Raw genomic sequence first — 5,490 nt, forward strand, 5'->3', positions numbered from 1 at the left:
ATAGTTAAATTAACCATTCATCAGCTTTTTTTTAGCACTGATTAATTTTATCATTCATCGCGAACAAAAAGAATGATAAATTAACCAGATGAATGGTTAATTTTACCATTCATCATCAATTTTTACCATTCTTCATCGATGTTTACCATTCATCATCGATTTTCGACGATTTTGTTAAAAAACTTTGTAAAATTTTTTCGTTTTCTTCTATTTGCATATTAAAGGATCGTTTTTTTTTTTAAAAAAAATTTTGAAATTTTACTTATCCAGTTTGTACCCCATTTAGTGCTTATCCATGGATTGGTTATATATATATATATATATATATATATATATATATATATATATATATATATATATATATATTCGTTAAATAACGATATATTTCAAAAGATCAAACACAGCACAACGTTACCAACTCGATGGTGGCCTTTAACGTCGGTTTAATGCAGGCGCGGAGTCTGCACCACCACCGTCCCCGGCGTTAAATTCTGAAAAACGGAGAAAAACACCCATGACTCAGTGTGCTCTTACAACATACACGTACATACATCCCCAGTAAACCACCTTTGCCTTTTCTTTTTTTCTCTCTATACCCTCTCCTGTTTCTCTCTCTAAAACCCAAAAACCCAATTCCATTTTTTCATTTCACAAAACAACAAAGCAACCCCATTTCACTTCTCTCAACATTTCAACCAAATCGTTCCAAGAATCTTCACTAAACACTTCACTGAAATCTCACTTTCATTCCCATTCTTTATCAAGGTATATACACACATATCCTTTACATACGTACATATTATATATCTACATTATTATGACTGATATCTATAATGCTTTTACAGTTCTTAGCCTATGTGGTTTTTTTTTTTAAGTATTTATATATAAAAATTTAAATGTGTAAATTTTTTTGTTTGTTATGTAAGTGACGACCCACTAACCCTAGGTTTAAAATCTTAAAATGTGAATGTTTCCTTCCATAAATTTTTTATTTTATATGTGAAAATAGGATTAGTATGTTGGTTTGTTGTTTGGATGTGTTTTTGGCATAGGGTTTTGATTTTTCTCCATAAAGTTTTGATTTTTATAGGTAAAAATGTTTTTACTCTGTTCATTTTTTATGTTTATGTGTTTCCATTTTAGGGTTTTAAATTTTCCTTCGCAAAAGTTAAATTTTTATAGATTAAAAATGGCGATTGATGCTTCCAACATTAAAAAATAAAAATGTGTACTCTTATTTTTTTATAATATATATCCATAAAAAATAAAATAAAATCAACAAGTACAGTATAGGGACCATAAATCTTTAAAATGTGTACTCTTTTGATCGATTATTTGAAACAGCACTGAGTACACACAAACCTCCTTTCATCTTAAGAGAAAGCCTCGAAACACACACACACATAGTGCTTTTCTAGCCATTGTTTATAACTTCACTCTAGCTTGTAAAAAAGACCCAAATACAGTTCCTTTCTTCTTAACACAACCTCAAAAAACACAACACACGGATCCTTCCGTTCTCAAAAGAATTTGGTCTTTCGTTCCAGAAAAGTAGTTTTCTTCTCAATAATAGGAAGCGTTGAACACACACAGTACCTTTCTAGCGATTGTTAACTTCACTTCCATCATCATTAGGTTATCTTCACTCTAACTTGTAAAAAAGACCCAAAAAAAAAAGCATTTATCTTTAGAGTTCGTTAAAAAAATTATATTTATTTATTTATTTCTTAAAAAAAAATCCTTCACATTTATATCATCTTTGTAAAAAAATTTCTTGAATTTTAACAAATATTGTCTTCCATTTTGTCGTTGTTGGAAATCCTCCATCTTGGCGGGATTTGGACTATCAATGTCTTCCATATATAGAATCAGCTTAGGTTAGTGGTATTTTCCATATCAGTGATTTTGTGTAGTTAATAATACCTATGTTGTAGTAATAAATAGAAATAATAAAGTTTTTATGAAGATTTCTTTCAAACAAGTCAAGTTGTTTGGTTAGATTGGTTCTAGATGTACTATTTTTTGGAATTAATTTCTTTCTCACAAATAAAAAATGATACTAATATTTAATTGTTCAGGGTGTGAGCATACTTTTCATGAGGAACACAAGGAGGTCAGAGGAAGATTCATATTTCACTACATGCAAACATGATTTTAATTAAGAGGTATATCTTTTATCTTATTCTATTAGCTAGGTTTGTTAGTTAATCATTAACTAGTATGAGGCCCGAAAGCGCGTTGCTGCTTTGGAATGAAATTAAGATAATAACATTTGCGCTGTATACTGGTGTTATACAAAAGATGGCGTGTGGTAAGTACCTACGGACGTTAGATGCATACGTTTGGGTTACATACTAAGATCGTAACAACGTTATGCAAAAAAGGTGCTAATAGTCGCAAAGGACGATTTACAAAAGATGATGTTGTGTAGTTATTACAAAAGATGATGTTTTGTTTTTTAGCACTTATGTTTACCAACAATTACACAAAAGATGATGTTAGTTACAAGATACGATTTACAAATAAGTTGAAGTATCTGATTGCTTGTCACCTGTGTGGCATGTATATGTGTTAGATGATATAAGTCAAGAATACAATATATTTGTATGAAAAATCCATTAGAAGAAAATGAAGAATGTTAGCATCTTTTTTTTTTTTTTTTAATGAGTATAGTTGTTTCACCTTGTTGACTGAAGAGGGTTCTTTGACCCTTCAAGACCAAAATTGATCATAATCCACATATAGTAAACTTTTAATCTTCGTAAAATCAAATCTTAGCCCCACCAAAAGTAGTAAACAACAGCAGCTGCCACAACAATGATCTATAACCATAACACTTATACAAACTTCATTAAAACCCAAGATAAGTGAAGTAAAGCAGTAGCAACCTAGACCCATATCATTTCAAAAAGCAGTAGCAACTTAGACCCATATCATATAAAGATACTTATGACCCAATCAGATATGAAGGGATAAATTACAACCCAGTTCTAAAAAGAGATTATCCTCCGATTACTAAATTAATTTAACCAAATAGCTAAAAAAAAGTTTGAATACATTGCTGATAACAGGATTTAAAACAGTCCGAGTTAAGAACAGTGACATTCTATTATGCGAAACTATTGTGCCACAACAAATAATGTAAAACACTTGCATTAAAATAGTGCAACAACACAACCAAAACAACATAATCAAGTAACCACAAACCAAAATTATAACTGATATTGATAAATTAACAGACAATAAAAAATTCAATTGTTTAAAAGCAGAACAAAAGGAACATGAATTACCTTAGTGGATTTCAGTGTTGGTTACTTGAGTTATACGATGGCTGCAAGGTACCAAAACTCATAATGCTCGATTATCGATCCTAAAATCGCCTACGCATACGATCACCTGACACAAACCACTTACCTTCAACATATAATAAAAAAAAGTTATCAGACATAAAATTCAATTGTTCTGTCCGATAAATATATAAATAGTATTACCAGAGCACAACAGTACCAAGCGACATGGTGAGTACTCAATTACACAAAGCGACACTATTGACCTTCATTAGCTTGGTTAGCTCAAATAGCAAATCAACACTAACACTAACTTCAATGTGTTTAAGAAAATTAAATAGGCACAGGTCTCATATATGAGGTTTCAGATAAGAAGAATATCTTAAATCCGTCATGGCAGCAAACAAACACACAGTTGCAAAATTCCATGCCATCCGGTTGTTGCCTTGCCAAGGTGCGGGCTAGATTTTTAATATTCCCCAATTATTTACTCACATATTAGTACTGATCATCACAACCTTTGTTTGTCAGAAGAGAAAATGGGGTAAAAATCAAATTGGGACCCCGATAAAAAATAAACGTGCTCCGTTAAATACCTCATTAACCATCACATAAAAGGACTGGCGAAAACCAAAAATGCCATATCCACGTTTGGCTGTTATTTATATAGCAATGAGATACCAATAAGGAAGACACGTGGTCCATTAAATACCCCAGTCACCATCGGATAAAACGGCAGCCAAAAAGTCAAAAATGATAAACCCACTTTTGCCTATTATTAGATTAGACGTACTTGCCCAAAATTAAAACTGCAAATGTCAATTAAGAGTTTAAAACGACAACATTAGCGACAAATAAACACACAAAACGCCAAACCAGTGTTGGGCTGTTATTATTATAATTAGGATAGAAATTATTAGCAGTGATACAGAAATATTAGCACCTCATGTTTAAAACATAAGTGTGAAATCATGTATGGCTAGCACATATACAATATCACATTAACTGTTTGAGGAAATTATATAGGTTCATATTATAAAAATGAGGTTTTAGGACAAAAGAAGATCCGAAATCCGTCATGGCTGCAAACACACACAGTTGCACTGATTCGGTGCCATCCGGTTGTTGCCATGCCAAAGTGCTGATCAGATCTTCAATATTCCGTAATCATTTACTTAGATATTATTATTGATCATCACAGCCTTTGTTTACCATGTACCGGTACTATCGATTTGTAAAATAGAGTTGTCCAGGTCTGAATTATAGCTGGGAACAACAGCCAAACACATTCAATTCCACTCATTCACCAACCTGCGAATGGTATTTGAAACACATCCCTACCAAATAAATAAATAAATTAAATAAAAGGATGTCACAAAATCCTTTACACCTAGCTGCTATTAGAGTTCCATCTTTCTAGCCCTAATTTTATAGGAATTTTTAAAATTCAGGTACATATACGCATCATACACTAATGCTCACAACTTTCACATCAAACTACCTCTTTCAAACATTTTCACGAACATGTGGCGGGCAACAACAACACCCCAATAAAAGTGACAAAAATACACAGATGCGAACCCGTAAATATTCAATTAATGGCAATTTTCGCAGGAAAAATACGATACGTCATAGAAAAATGAACGTCCAAAAACATCGCAGAGAAAAAAAAAGCTACGCTAGCATTAGGGTTAACACAAATACCGTCACCTACAACTGAAAAATCAAATAATTTATCCACTAATTATAAGTGTATAAAAAGTTGCAGAAGAGATACCAATAACCAATTGCAACAGCAGAGGTGACGGGAACAACAGTAGTGATATTTCCTCAAAAGTTGTATGCGATTATAAAACAATGGGAAGAAGAAATCGCTGAAACACATGCTTTTGAAAAAACCCTAATTTTACATCACAATCAAATACGCCAAACCAGTGTTGGGCTGTTATACTTTATTAGAATAAATCAACTTTGAAGCATGGCCGGCCCAAGATAAAGACCACAACAAGCAAATACCCAGGGTGACATAAACTTTAGGGCACCATATTATTTTGGCCCAATTATGAAAGATTAATTTATTACAATTTCTGTTTAAGCCCAAATCAATTTTAGCTCCAATTGAACTGAGCGAGAAGCCAATACATTTTGAGTTTTAGTTATATGTATAATACACCTTGATCCCTAAATACAACGTACAGTTGAC

At 32.2% G+C, this 5,490-nt stretch overlaps 1 long non-coding RNA gene across 4 annotated transcripts; it reads right to left on the minus strand.

The window, feature by feature from the left end:
- Positions 1-2,392: 2,392 nt before the first annotated feature.
- LOC139885862 (uncharacterized) lies at positions 2,393-5,204 on the minus strand. Of its 4 annotated transcripts, XR_011772137.1 has the most exons (4): positions 5,065-5,204; positions 3,291-3,396; positions 2,683-2,822; positions 2,393-2,551 (listed from the first exon to the last, which is right to left on the minus strand). It is a non-coding gene; the product is annotated as an uncharacterized lncRNA (long non-coding RNA). The 4 variants fall into 4 exon arrangements; XR_011772138.1 differs by lacking the exon at positions 5,065-5,204 and having other exon boundaries at positions 2,683-2,806; positions 3,291-5,047; XR_011772136.1 differs by lacking the exon at positions 5,065-5,204 and having other exon boundaries at positions 2,683-2,836; positions 3,291-5,047.
- Between the last annotated feature and the right edge of the window lie 286 nt (positions 5,205-5,490).

This window comes from Rutidosis leptorrhynchoides, chromosome 1 (genome assembly GCF_046630445.1).
Source record: "Rutidosis leptorrhynchoides isolate AG116_Rl617_1_P2 chromosome 1, CSIRO_AGI_Rlap_v1, whole genome shotgun sequence".
Taxonomy (NCBI): Eukaryota; Viridiplantae; Streptophyta; class Magnoliopsida; order Asterales; family Asteraceae; genus Rutidosis; species Rutidosis leptorrhynchoides.